The sequence below is a fragment of the Agelaius phoeniceus genome, chromosome 34, assembly GCF_051311805.1.
Source record: "Agelaius phoeniceus isolate bAgePho1 chromosome 34, bAgePho1.hap1, whole genome shotgun sequence".
Taxonomy (NCBI): Eukaryota; Metazoa; Chordata; class Aves; order Passeriformes; family Icteridae; genus Agelaius; species Agelaius phoeniceus.
This window is the reverse complement of record NC_135298.1, coordinates 150,836-165,067: the sequence shown is the minus strand read 5'-3', so window position 1 is coordinate 165,067 and position 14,232 is coordinate 150,836. Positions and strand designations below refer to the sequence as shown.

The 14,232-nt window shown below is 57.5% G+C and overlaps 1 long non-coding RNA gene across 1 annotated transcript; it reads right to left on the bottom strand.

Annotated features, from left to right (window-relative positions):
• Positions 1-4,393: 4,393 nt before the first annotated feature.
• LOC143696364 (uncharacterized) lies at positions 4,394-5,214 on the bottom strand. The gene is made up of 3 exons (XR_013185808.1): positions 5,052-5,214; positions 4,758-4,836; positions 4,394-4,571 (listed from the first exon to the last, which is right to left on the bottom strand). It is a non-coding gene; the product is annotated as an uncharacterized LOC143696364 (long non-coding RNA).
• Positions 5,215-14,232: the final 9,018 nt, after the last annotated feature.

Here is a 14,232-nt window from a genome sequence, read left to right as displayed (position 1 = left end):
AACACTGCAGAAAGCTTGCAGGAAATGCAAGCAGCAGGGAAGGGTGTAAAATCCCATCTGCCCGTTTCTGTGCCTGATTTTATTTATGGGCTGAGGGTGCCCTGCTTGTTGCCATGGCCACAGTGCACAGCTCCATCTCTCCTGTCTCCTTCTCTGGCCTCAGGCCCAGTTCCTTGGAGCACCCCATGGGGGAGAATCCAGGCAGTGAAAGAGACAAAGAGCCCCAACTCCTGGGCTCAGACTCAGACAGGTCCATGGGGGAAGGAAAAGCTGTGCAAGGAAGCAAAACCAGGAATTCATTCCCTGCTTCCGACGGGCAGGTGGGTGTTCATCCGTGCCCAGATGAGCAGGGCTCCAGCCCAGGCAATGGTGACCTGGGGACACAAATGCCATCACTGCCAGCATCCCCCCCTTTCTGCTTCTTCCCCCTCTTTCCAGACTGATTCTTCTTCCACATGGTCTGGGAATGCCCTGGGGTCAAGTCAGGTCACTGTCCCAGCTGCGTCTCTGCCCCTTTCTGGTGCTCCCCAAGCCCTCGCTGCCAGGGCAGGATGAGGAACAGGAAAGGCCTTGGCTCTGGGCAGGAACAAAACCCTCCTGGAACCTTCCCTCTGTTTCCAGGCCAAATCCAAGCCCTGCCCCAGAGAAGCCCCTGGAAGGAAGTTCAGTCTCCCCAGCCCAAAGCAGTCCCCAGTGCCCATCCCCAGCACCAGGCACTGCCTTCCCCAGGGCGTCTCCTCTAGGAAAGGGATGGCTCAGCGAGCACCAGGCCGATGGCGATTGCAGCTCGGGGGGAAAACAGGCGGGAGGGGATCCCTGCTTGGAGTTCCAGGGGTGCTTTATGGGCCAACACACCCGAGGGGTCCAGGCACCAAGAACCAAGAACAAAGCAGGGTCCAGGCTTTTATATGGGACAAGGGAGGTGGAGCTTTGGTGTCGCCATGATATTTTCTGAAACTGAGAAGCTAAGAAGCCTCACAGGAAAAGAAAAACAAGAATTACCTGCTGCTGTGGAATGCAACAGGTGCATCTTTGATTGGTCCATGTTGGTTGTTTCTAATTAATGGCAAATCACAGTCAGCTGGCTCGGACTCTCTGAGAGTCATGAGCTTTTGTTATCATTCTTTTCTATTCCCTGCTTGCCTTCTGATGAAATCCTCTCTTCAATTCTTTTAGTATAGTTTTAATATATCATTTTCTTTTAAGATAACATATATCATCAATAATAAATCTGCCTTCTGAAACATGGAGTCAAGATTCTCGTCTCTTCCCTTGTCCTGGGACCCCTGCAAACACCAGCGCACTTTGGGCCTGAGGGCCAATGGGCAGAGGGAACAAGGGTGGTGCAAAGGCGGGACAAAAGGGCAGCAACCAACTGGGATTCAGGGGAGGAGCTGCAGGCAACAGGAACCAATAGGAAGGCAGGAGTGGGGAACATTCTAGAACTGGGGAGGAGAACAAGGATGATGTAACTTGGGTCATCAACATGTAAGGGACATGATGCCACCAGGACACACACCAGGGGACAATGTCACCACACCTGTGGGGACGCTGCCACCAGGACGCCTCCAGTGACACCCAGCATGGGCCCACATGGCCCCTGTGGGTGACACTGACCCTTGCCCTGTCCCCAGGGGCGGTTGGGGTCCCCTGAGCGCGGTGGCCCTGGGACACCCTGGTGGCTGTCACTCTCTCCTGGGCCACTTGTCACCAGCTGAACAAGTTCCCATCCTGCCCTGGTGGGTGGTGACATTCGGCTGGGACACCACAATGGTGGCAGGGGGGACGCGGTGGCAGGAACTGCATCAGGCAGCGCCATGGCTGAGATGAAGGTGCTGGTGGCACTGTGGTGGCACAGGTGGTGGCCTTGATGCTGTCCCAGTTCATGTCCCCATCCATGATCATGTCCTCCCATGTCACCATCCATGGCTGTGTCCCCCCATGTCCCTGTCCATGGCCACTTCCAACTCAGGTCCCCACCCAGGGCTGTGTCCCCACGTGTGCCCATCCAAGCCTTAGTTCAATGTCTTGATTTTTACCCCAATTTCAGGGCTTTCAAAGGTATGAACAGAAACCTTTGTGTTTGAAGGAAAAACCAAAAGGATTTATGTGTCCCTGCCAGAAGAGCATCCACGTGCTTGGGTGGGTGAGAAGAACCTTTTTTGGAGGGGTTTCCACCCCACTGTCTCCAAAATCATAGGGTTTTGCCCCAGTCTGACCCTATTTGGTTGTAGAAGATGCCTGTGGGGCAGAGAGAATTAAAATGATGGATTTGTATTGGAGAAGACCTCCAAGGCCACCCAGTGTTACTTGATGCCACCAGGAAGATGCAAGAAGTGAGATTTTTCTGGGGTCAGAAGTCGACAAATCTGCTCCATGTCGCTAAAGGACATGAAACAACACGAGCGCACACACCACTGTTCTCAAGGGGAAAAAAGGGAAGTTTATTTCCTGACTCCAACATTTATAGTTTTCCAAAAGTGACAGTGGATTGGAGGGTGACAGTGCCACCTCTCCAATGACACTGGACAAACCAACAGTCCATCAGATTTCTTCTCCTCCATAAAAGAATGCAAAACAATAAGTTATTTACAGGAAGTATGTGAGAAAGTTTGCTACAAGAATGTAAACATCAGAAGGCTTAGAAAAATCTTCAAAAGTCAGGGCGACAGCTCTCCACAATGGATTTCTGATGTTGGTCTGTGGATGTGTCCAGGTGCTCACGGGGAGCCAGGAGCCAGCCAGGTGTCTTCCTAACACAAATCAGCAGCACCACGGATCACCAGGGCTCTGCCCAACGGGGTCACTGGGGATCATCCAGTGCTGATCCTCCAATGAGGGATGGAGCTGTGGAGCTGGAGCAGCACACAAAGCTCTTCCCGCCCTGGGAGCACTCCCACAGCTTCCCTCAGTGCTGGATGAAGCGGTCCAGCTGGAGAAAGATTGATTGATTGTCCTTCTCGGACGTCCCGGCCGGCTGTCCAGCACCGCTAGCAGTAGGGGGGCACTATCCCGATCTCCGTGGTTCGGGACAGCACCTAAGGCAAACGCTCTGTGCCGTGACAGCAGTGTTACCTTGTGGCAGGACGTGGCTTGGCTTATGGCTACAGTCAGCAGAAATGAGAGAGCGCTCTCCAGCTGTGGTGAATCCAGGTTTATTGGGTCCCAGGGGAAACCAACAACCAAAGAGAGCGAGGGGGAAGTTGCAAGAGCTTATAAGGAGGGAGGGACACAGGGGAGGAGTCAGTCCTTGGACGAATAGGGTTTCAGAGGGGAGTGGGATACAAAAGATTGACTTAGGGAAAACCCCAATGGGGATAACTTGAGGGTGGGGCCCCGGCCCCTGAGCCAATCACTCGATGCTCTAGCTGAAAGTTTCTAGAGAGTTCTAGAGAGAAGGGTGGGAGCGCCGAGTGACGGACAGGGCACTGGGGAGGGATTTGAGAAAGGGTACATTAATCTCCAAGGCAACTGGGGAGGAGTTGGGATAACTGGCAGCATAAAGGAGGAAAGGGAGAACCAGGGCAGAACCATTGCATGATAGGGGGAACAGAACAGTCCAACTTATACAGACAACACAACAGCTGGATGCATTGGTGTTGGGTCAAGGCTGACCTCTGGGAGAAGCTCTTCCCACACCAGGCACACTCATAGGGCCTCTCCCCGCTGTGGATGCGCTGGTGGGCACTCAGGTGGGCACTCGTCCTGAAGCTCTTCCCACACTCCCCACACTCGTAGGGCCGTTCCCCCGTGTGACTCCTCTGGTGGGCAGTCACTTCATAGCTGGTCTTGAAGCTCTTCCCACACCTGGGACACTCGTAGGGCCTCTCCCTGGAGTGGATGAGCTGGTGCCTGAGGAGGCTGCACTTGTCCCTGAAGCCCTTCCCGCAGTCGGGGCAGCGGAAGGGCCTCTCCTCTGTGTGAGTGCGCTGGTGATGGAGGAGATTGGAGCTGATCTGAAACCTCTTGCTGCATTCATCACACTCGTAGGGCCGTTCCCTGTGTGGCTCCTCTGGTGGAAAATCAGGCTGGATCTGGCTCTGAAGCTCTTCCCACACCCAGGACATCCGTAGGGCCTCTCCCGGTGTGGACGCACTGGTGGCGGATCAGGTTGGAGTTGTGGCTGAAGCTCTTCCCACACTGCCCACACTCATAGGGCCTCTCCCTGGTGTGGATTCCCATGTGGGAGTTCAGGTGGGAGCTCCACCTGAAGCTCTTCCCACACTGCCCACACTCATAGGGCCATTCCTCTGTGTGGATTCTCCAATGGTTGATCAGGGACGATCTCCACATGAAGCTCTTCCCACATTCCGAGCACTTGTGGGGCTTCTCCCCATCCTGAAGCTGCTCAGGGACCCCCAACTCTGACCTGTGGTCACCTTCCCGACCCAAGGTCGGTCTTTCCTCCTCGGATCCCCGTGATCTGCGTTTGCAGCCCCTCCTTGTGTGGGATCTCCGGGACTTTTCCTCCCCGTTGGATTCCTGTGCCCTGGAGCCACTCCAAACGGCCTCAGCCACCAGGTTCTGCTGTGGGGATTTGTCCTCCCTGCTCTCCATGCTCAGCTCCTTCCCTGGGGGAGGAAGGACAAGGAGAGGATGGGATTTGCCTCCGTGCCACAGGGAAGGGGAAGGAGATCCCCCCAGTGCATCCCTGGCTGGACAGCATCAGCAGTGGGGCTGTCGTGCAGCCGGGGGCCGTGCTGGGCTGGGAGATGGAGCAGGAGAGAGGGGGAAAGGGGCACTGACTTCCTCCTCACCTGCCTGGGTGTCCTGGGGCATCTTCTTCCTCCTCGCAGCCTCCTCCTCCACCTGGCCAAGGTTTGGGAATGGGAAATCCTGGTTTGGAGGGCAAAACAAGGGCTGAGCGTGTCGGGTTTGATGGTCCCGGTGCCCAAGTGCAGCTGGAGAAGCCAGCGCCCCTTTCAGCCTCGGGGGCCCCGGACGCCGCTCATCCCCAGCCTCCCCCACCCCTCCAGGCTGCCGGGGGTCCCTCTGCACCGGGATCGCCCCTCTCCGCCATGGATTTGGGGCGACTCCCCCTCCCCGCTCACCTGCGGCTTCCGGAGGGGGCGGAACCGGGGCAGCCGCGGCCCGAGCGGGGGAACCGCGTGGGGTTGGTGCTGCGGCTCCTCCTCCCGCTGCTCCTCTTCCTCCTCCTCTGGCCCTCCTCTTCCTCTTCTTCCCGCTCCTCTCTCTCTCTTTCCCTTTCCTTTTCCTCCTCCTCTGGCCCTCCTCTCCCTCCCGCTCCTCCTCCGCTCCCAGCCCGGCCCGGGCAGTGCCGGCACCCAAAAGCAGCCGCGCTCTGCCCTGGGGGGTTCCAAAGCGGCCCCGCCACGCCCGGCACTGGGAGCGATACTGGGAGCACTGGGAACGATGGTGAGAGCAGCGGGCAGGAACTGGGAGCGCTCTCCCTGCCGGTCCCGCTCTTACTGGGAGCACTGAGAACGATGGTGAGAGCAGCGGGCGGGAACTGGGAGCGCTCTCCCTGCCGGTCCCGCTCTTACTGGGAGCACTGGGAGGGAACTGGGAGCAAACAGCGCCCGGACACGGCTGCAGCCAGCGGGGCGGGGCCTAGTCTGAGGGCGTGGTTATGCAAATTTGGGAGAGACCGCGCGCTGGGATTGGTGGGCGGGAGCAGGGCGGGATTTGCACGGTCACGTGAGGGCCGAGGGGAGTCGGAGCGAAGGCGGCGGCGTCCGGGGAGAGGGGACCGGGAATGGGAATGGGGACAGGGAATAGGGAATGGGGACAGGGAATAGGGAATGGGGAATGGGGACGGGGAATGGGGGATGGGGACAGGGAATGGGGGATGGGGAATGGGAATGGGGAATGGGGACAGGGAATGGGGATGGGGGATGGGGACAGGGAATAGGGAATGGGGACGGGGAATGGGGACAGGGAATGGGGAATGGAATGGGGACAGGGAATGGGAATGGGAATGGGAATGGGGACCGGGAATGGGGACAGGGAATGGCAATGAGGAATGGGAACGGGGACAGGGACAGGGACTGGGAATGGGGACAGGGAATGGGGAATGGGAATGAGGACAGGGAATGGGGGATGGGGACAGGGAATCGGGAATGGGGGATGGGGACAAGGAATGGGGAATGGGGACAGGGAATACGGAATGGGGACGGGGAATGGGGATGGGAGATGGGGGGTGGGGAATGGGGATGGGAGATGGGGAATGGGGAATGGGAGTGGGGACCGGGAGTGCGGAATGGGGAATAGGAATGGGGACGGGGAATGGGAATGGGGACCGGGAATGAGGAATGGGAACGGGGACAGGGACAGGGAATGGGGGATGGGGACAGGGAATGGGGAATGGGGACAGGGAATGGGAATGAGGAATGGGAACGGGGACAGGGACGGGGAATGGGGAATGGGGACAGGGAATGGGGTCCATACTGGGAATGGAGCAGGACGGGACTGGGAGTGGGGTGACACGGGAATGGGCGGAGGAAAGGGGAGTGACAGCAGGGAGGGGGGTATCCGCTACAGGGGACACCAGGAAGCGGGACAAGGGGACACAGGGACAGTTCTAGGCCAGGAGGTCCTTGATCAGCAGCCCCAGAATCTCCACCAGCATCTTCCAAAGCACCCGGAGCCGCTTGGCCTCGTGTCCCCAAAGCCCTGAGCAAGCCCCAAGTCCTTCCCAGGAACTCTCAGCTCCCTCGGACCCAGCATCCCCCACACCTCTGGAACAGCCCCCCACTTCTCAAGCCCCATCTTAGTTCAACATCTTTATTTTTACCCAGGTTTTGGGTGTTTGGAAAGAATGAAGAAATGTGAAAAGAAGACCCAGGCCATGAGGAGCCAGGAGGATGTGGAGCCCCCAGCCAGGTGTCTTCCCAACAGGGATCACCGGCACCACGGATCACCGGGGCTCTGCCCACCGGGGTCACTGGGGATCATCCAGCGCGGATCCTCCCGTGGGGATGGAGCTGGAGCAGCGCACGGAGCTCTTCCCACACTGGGGGCACTGGCAGGGCTTCCCTCAGTGCTGGCTGTGTTGGTGTTGGGTCAAGGCTGACCTCTGGGAGAAGCTCTTCCCACACCTGGTACACTTGTAGGGGCTGTGACATCCCAGGAACAGGGCTGGGATGGGCTCTGGTGCCTGGGACATCCCCAGCAGCAGCAGGGCTGAGATGGGCTCTGGTGCCTGGGACATGCCCAGCAGCAGCGGGGCTGGGATGGGCTCTGGTGCCTGGGACATCCCCAGCAGCAGCAGGGCTGAGATAGGCTCTGGTGCCTGGGACATCCCCAGCAGCAGCGGGGCTGGGATGGGCTCTGGTGCCTGGGACATCCCCAGCAGCAGCGGGGCTGGGATGGGCTCTGGTGCCTGGGACATGCCCAGCAGCAGCGGGGCTGGGATGGGCTCTGGTGCCTGGGACATCCCCAGCAGCAGCAGGGCTGGGATGGGCTCTGGTGCCTGGGACATCCCCAGCAGCAGCAGGGCTGGCTGTGATGCTCTCCAGTGCCTGGGCCGTGCCCAGGGGTGCTGCTGGCTGGGGTTGGGTTGGTGCCTGTGCAGTGCCCAGGGCAGGGTCACAGCGGGGCAGCTCTCAGTGTCCCCAGCAGGCCACGCTGTCCAGGGCAGCCGTGCCAGCGCTCACTGCGCACTTGGGGCAGGCTGGGCTGGACGGGGCTCGGGGCACAAACGCCGCCCCCAGGGCTGGGCTCTGCCCCTGCCTCTGGGGCCCAGCCCCTGCTGGCAGCGCCTTGGGCAGGGCACGGGGCTGCTGCTGGCCCAGGGGGACAGGCCTTGCCCCCTGCCAGCTGCCCGGGCCCCTCGGGTGCCTGTGCCACAGCCCTGTGCCTCCTGTCCCCGCTACTCCCCGCCACCTCCACTGCCTCCATCAAAGCCCCACTCAACCTCTGCACTGTGACCTCTGGAAAGAACAAAAGAACAGGAAAGAAAGAATGAGAGAGGGAAAGGAAAAAGGAAAGGAAAGGAAAGGAAAGGAAAGGAAAGGAAAGGAAAGGAAAGGAAAGGAAAGGAAAGGAAAGGAAAGGAAAGGAAAGGAAAGGGGAAAGGAAAAAGAGTAAAAAGAAACGAGAAACATGTAGCCATTTGGCCCTGCCTGGATGCCAGGCACCCACCAAAGCTGCTCTCTCACTCCCCTCCAGAGATGGACAGGAGAAAAAAACAGAATGAAGGCTTCATGGCTTGAGTTAAGGACTGGGACAGATCATTCAGCAAATGCCATCATAGGCAAAACATTTTTGAAATTACAGGTATTAATTGAATTTATTTCTATCCAGATCAGGGCAGGATAGTGAGAAGTAAAATAAAGCTTCACAAACACCTTCTGCCTGTTCCTCCCTCCTTCCCAGCTCTGCTCCTCCCCCAGTGGTGCAGGCAGACAGGCACTGGGGGCTCTGCTCCGTTCATCACCCGTTGTTTCTCTGCTGCTCGGGGAGAGGAGTCGTTCCCCTGCCGTGCCAGGGGTCCCTCCTGAGACACTTCTCCATGAACTTCTGCAGGGTGAGTTCATCTCACGGACAGCAGCTCTTCACAAACTGCTGCAGCTGCCTCACTCTCCCAGGGGCTCACAAGTCCTGCCAGGACCCTGCTCCAGCGTGGGCTCCTCTCTCCACGGCTTTGCAGGTCCCTGCTGGGTCCCTGCTCCAGCACAGGTTTCTCATGGGGTCCCAGCCCCTGCTCAGGCACCCCCTGCTCCAGCACGGGCTCCTCCAGGCGCTGCAGGTGCATCTCTGCTCTCCGGGCCCTCCATGGGCTGCAGGGGCCCAGCTGCCTCCCCAGGGGCTGCCCAGGGAATCTCAGGGCAATCAGCTCCAGCCCCTGGAGCAGCTCCTGCCCCTCCTCCTGCCCTGCCCTGGGGTGTGCAGAGTTGTTCCTCTCACGTGTTCTCACCCTGCTCTTCCCTGCTCACAGTTACACCTACACCATCACCCATTTTCCTAAATCTCTTGCCCCAAAGGTGTTACCACCATTTCCAACTGGCCCAGCCTTGGCCAGCGGCCGGTGCATCCTGGAGCTGGCTGGAATTGACTCTGTGGGACACAGAGGAGCAGCTGCTTCCAGCAGCCTCTCACAGAAGATGCTCCTCGAGCTCCCCTTACCAAAACCTGGCCATGCAAACCAAGTATAAGCATGGCAGGGTTTTTATTACCATTATTAATTCTTCTTTTTGCTATTGTCACTATTATTGCCCCTGTGATGTCACACTGCCCCTGTGATGTCACAGAGCCAACTCTATGTCACCTTGTGACGTCATACAGCAGTGCTGTGAAATCACAGAAGACTGATATCCCAAAGTCACCCTGTCATGTCACAATCTGTTTTGTGACGTCACAGCCTGCTCTATGATGTCACACAGCCACTAGGTGATGTCACAACCCACTCTCTGATGCCACAGAGCCACCCTCTGTGATGGCAGACTCTTCTCTATGGCCTCATAATATGCTCTGTGATGTCACAGCCAGTTCTGTGATGTCACCATCCCCTCAGTGATGTCACAACCCTCAAGAACTCAGTTCTAATAAAACACTGAAGTTTCTTGTACTTTGAAGAGATCCCTGTCAGGGACACAACTGAGAAAGTGTCCCCAGGTTCCAGCTAGAGCAGAACACTGCAGGCAGTGATGCCAGTTGGCACAAGCAAGGCAAAGGTGTCTCTGGTGCTGAGCACACCTGGATGTGTTTCAGGAATGCAAAGGGCCAAGGCCTGAGCCCCAGGGCCTGGCCAGGCAGATCCTGTCCCTCCCTCCTTGCTCAGGGCTCTTCCCGGGATGGGCACTGGCATGTGGGGATGTGCAATGCCAGGGGCAGGAGCGTGGGGCGGCCCCTGCCAGGCTGCTGAGCAGGGACAAGGAGGCCATGAGGCCCCAGGCCTGCAAGGGTCACTTGTCCCTTCCTGGCCCCAGGCCCAGCAGCCATGGCCAAAGTGCTGCCCAAGCTGGCTCTGGCAGGGCTGTCTTGCAGCTGCTGCCCATCCCTGTGCCCTGTGCAGCCCAGGCTGTCCCACGGTGTCCCTGCCCTGCGCCTCTGTCCCTGCAGGCTGTCGGCATCCCCCGGCTGCCCCACCTGGCTGGGCCCTTCCTTTGCTGACAGCTCTGCCTGGCCACTGCATGGTGTTTGCAGGGATTGAGCAATTAGGGCAAAGCTGTATCGCACTGTCTGTAAGGGGAGGAGTTCCTTAATAAGTACAGTAGGATATGATATAATATAGTAGAATAAAGCCATGGATCAGCCTTCTGCAATCATGGAGACAATGCTAATTATGACCTGGCTGGGAGCCTGCAACAACAGGCAAACACTGCAGTACTGATAAACAGAGATACAGCCAGGGGAGGGAGGCAGGTGGAAAAGGCTTTGTGCTGTCCCTGCTCTGAGGGGATGCTCAGCACGGCCTGAAGGTCTGCACATAGGAGAAAACAATGAACACAGAACAGCCAAATGATAAACAGGCACCAACAGCAAGAAGCCCAAGTTCCCTGGGTTTGGAAGTTTGAGGATCTGGGGGATTTCACAGAAGAGCTGGCCCAGGGCATTGCCATGGCACAGGGGCAGGCAAAATGTATTGGCCATGTGCAGCAGAGCAGTGAGAAAGCCCCTGGCCCAGGCAGCTGCTGCCATGTGGGCACAAGCTCTGCTGCCCAGGAGGGTCCCGTGGTGCAGGGGTTTGCAGATGGACACGTAGCAGTCGGAGCACGTGAGGGTCAGGAATGAAAGCTCTGCTGTGATAAAGAACAAAAAGAAAAAGACCTGTGCAGCACATCCAGTGTAGGAGATGGTGCTGGTGTCCCAGAGGGAATTGTGCATGGCTCTGGGCACAGTGGTGCAGATGGAGCCCAGGTCAGGGAGGGCCAGGCTGAGCAGGAAGAAGAACATGGGCGTGTGCAGGTGGTGGCCGCAGGTTACGGCGCTGATGATGAGGCCGTTGCCCAGGAGGGCAGCCAGGGAGATGCCCAGCAAGAGGCAGAAGTGCAGGAGCTGCAGCTGCCCCGGCTCTGCCAATGCCAGCAGGAGGAAGTGGCTGATGCAGCTGCTGTTGGACATTTGCTGTGGCTGCACATGGGCACCTGTTCATGGAGAAAAGGACAGTGAAGGGTTAGAGGAGATACCTGTAACCAAAATCAAAGCCACTTCCCACACACCCTCCTTTGTAACACACACAGACATGCTCTTGTGTTTCAGAGTTCTGATGTTTTCTTTTTAAGCTCCTTCCATGGACTTCCTGGTATTCCTGGATATCAGAAACCCTGAGCATTTCTGCTGCCCTCTGGTAGAACAGAGTGATTTTCCTGAGGCAAGATAATGAGTGGAGGCTGGGGGCAGATGATCTGTCACTTCATTCTGTTTGCAGTTCCTCTGGGCTTTCACTTTGCTCAGCTGGAGGATGTTCACACTCCCACGTTTCTCTTACAAACCCCCAGGTACTGTGAGAGCAGATGGATCCAGCAGAGCCCAGCTCCACTTCTGTAGCCAAGGACTCACGTTGCTCATTCCACCAACCCAGCAGCATTTTCAGTGTCACAACACCTCTGCCTTTGCCCATGGATCTTATCACTCAGAGATGCTCCAGGACAGGTTTGCACGCTGGGGTGAAGCTCCCAGCCTGGACTGAAATGTCAGAGGGACTTGCAAGTGTCCTTCTGCTGGCATTGGCTGAAGGGAGATGCAGCTCCTTCCCTGGCTGCCCTGACAGCATTGCCCAGAGCCGGGCCCTGGGGACAGCGTCACCCTGAGCCAGCTGTGCCCCCTCCAGAGCCCCCAGGGCCGGGCAGCTGCTCCCAGCCCTGTGCTCTGCAGAGGGAACTGGGCCCGGGGCTGCAGAGCTGCCCCACGGCTCTGCTGCAGCTCTGCCTGCACAGGAGGGGCTGCACACCTTGGAGCCCCGGGCCTGAGGGCAGAGGCTTGGCTGGGGCACAGGAGGGAGGGGGCTTGTTCAGAGGGAGGGGCTGCACTGCAGGGGATCCTGTGCACATCTCTCAACTCTCCCTGCCACAGCATTGCTGGGTTCTGTTTTCTCTCCTTCCCTGATCCTCTCTCTGCTTCCTGGAGCTTTTCCTCCTGCAGGGGTTTCCCTGTGCCTGATCTCTCTGTGCCAGCACTCACAGAGCCCAAAGCTCTGTGCACTCTCCTTGGCCTGACAGAACCCTGCCTGTTTGCAGGGCACTGCCTGGGGGCAGCTTCTCTTTGCAGCTTGCAGAAAGGACAGCTCAGACTGAGCCTGATGGCTCCAGCAAAGCTGCTGCTGCTGCTGTCCATGGGCACAGTGGCTGAAGGCACATTAGGGATCTCCTGTGAACCTGCTGGTCACTAAAAGGAACAGTTTGGTGGTCTCAGGCACCACTTGCCAAAATTCATAACTAATAATTCATAATCATCCTTTAATAATTATCCTCCCTCCCTGCCACTCTCCAGTAGTAGGAATCTGAAGACAAAGGCTTAGGAAATTGCCTCATTTTAATCAAAATCCTTGTCTTGGAAATATTCTGAGACTGATCACCATGTGAGAGCTTCATGAGCATTTCAGCTCCCCTGCAGCAGAAATGCTCAGAGATGCACTGCCAGAGTCTGCAGGCATTGGGATGTTGCAGCTTTAGGAGATCAGTGCAGGAGCTGCAGCTGCATTGTCCTGCAGCCAGAGGTTGCTGTGCCAAGGGCTGGCAGTGATTGTGCCCCAGGCACTTCCCAGCCCCTTCCCAGCCCTGCCTGCTTGAAGCTCTCTGTGCCTCTGTGCTGTGCCCGGGCTGGCTGCAGGCAGTGCCCCAGCCCTGCTGGGCTGTGCACAGGAGCTGCTCCTGCCCAGAGCTGTCTCTCTGCAGCTCTGCTGCCCTTGCCAGGAGCTGCCTCTGGGCCAGGAGCCTGGCCCAGCTCAGCAGCACAGACACAGCACAAGGACTTTAGGAGCCTCTGGGCCTTTGTGCTCAGGCCCTGAACATCAGGCCCTGAGAGGGAGCTGAAGAAGCCTCTGCAGATCTCCAAGTCACAATCCAACTCCAAAGTTTCTGGGACTTGTAGTGGCTCCCACTGAGGGACACGACAGAGAAAGTGTCCCCAGGCCCCAGGCAGAGCAGAGAACTGGAGGCACTGATGGCAGCTGGGACAAAGAGAAGCCAAGGCTTGGTGCCCTGGGGCACAGCAGGGTCTGTGCCAGCAAGGGCTGGGAGGAGACACCTTGTGCTGAGGCCCTGGGGCCTCCTGGCCCAGCCCCAGCCAGGCTGGGCACTGCCAGCCCCTTGTCCTGCCCTCTGCATCCCCCCCTAGCCCACATCCCAGGGGACTCAAGGATCTGCTGCAAGGAGTCCCTGGGGAGCCTTGCTCAGCAATGGCCCTGGCGGCTCCTGAATGCTCCCTGCAGGGGCTGCAGCTTTTTCAAAGGACTTGGGGTTTGGCTTTGGCCTTGCAGTCTCTGAGAGCTTTGTGCAATCATGGCCTCCAATTACCTGCTGTAATTAGTCCCTGCAGAGGCTCTGTCAGTAACACCACTCAGTGGGGCTCATGAATGCTTCAAGGTACTTCAGTTCTTTTAAGGTACTTGGTGTTTCCCTTTGGATCCAGACTCTGGGAGAGCTTTGTGCAATCATGGCCCCAATTATCTGCGTTAATGAGTCCCTGGAGAGCTTTGTGCTGACACTCAGTGGGGCTCATTCATGCTCTGAGACACTCAAGGTGTTGAAGGTACTTTGGATTTTCCTTTCCACACTGAGTGTCTGAGAGGTTTTTGTGCCATCCTGGCCACCAATTCTCTCCTCCAAGGAGTCCATGAGGAGCCTGTGTTGGACAGGGACCTCAGTGGGAGCCATGAATGCCTGGAGACACTTTGGGTGTTTCCTCTGACTCTGACTCCAGGCAAGGTTTGTGCAATCTCCTCCCAGGCCCTGAGCTTCAAGGGCTCAGCTCCAAATGCACAGTGAGGCTCATGAGGATCAAGCAAGTCCTGACAAACCATGGCTCTGCCTTGATTTCCCTCTGCTCCTGTGCAGTTCATTAGGAGGGTTTCCTTTGACAGTTATGGAGAAATAGCTCAAAGAGCTTCTAGGAAATATGTATTCCTATTTTAAAGGGTGTCTTTTATTGCTGTTCCCATTACACAAGAAGTGATTGCAGCATTCAGTGACTGCTATTGATGCAGGGACTGTCCTAAGGAGGTCTGGCCTGCTCAGAGAAGCTGTGCCTTGAGCTCTGAGCCAGTGTGGACAACCTTGCTCCACATTCCCCAAGCCCATGGTGTCTCTCCTCACTCACCTGGGAGCTGCT